This window comes from Penaeus monodon, chromosome 22 (genome assembly GCF_015228065.2).
Source record: "Penaeus monodon isolate SGIC_2016 chromosome 22, NSTDA_Pmon_1, whole genome shotgun sequence".
NCBI classification, from domain to species: Eukaryota; Metazoa; Arthropoda; class Malacostraca; order Decapoda; family Penaeidae; genus Penaeus; species Penaeus monodon.
In genome coordinates, this window is record NC_051407.1 from 15,900,846 (window position 1) to 15,901,182 (window position 337).

A 337-nucleotide genomic window follows, 5' to 3' on the forward strand; every position below is an offset into this window, starting at 1 on the left:
GACCGGCTGGGGACTGGCTCCGTCGACAACATCGTTTCAGGTACAACCAGTCTCGACTCATCGATTCTATGTTTTCTCCTATTTCGCATTCTTTCTTTTCTTCTGAGCATCTTTTTCTTTTTCCATTTCACACCATAATCTCTAATGAAAAAAAAAATCTTGGTATCCTCGTCCCTTTTTCTTTCGGATATCTGCCGACCTACCAGATCCCCCCCCCCTCTCTCTCTCTCAAATGTCACAATCAATAGGACGATCTTTGTTCCAGACGAGATAATTCTAGAAATGACATATATACATAATGAGTGAGACCAAAAATTACCAAAAGCCACAAAAAGCA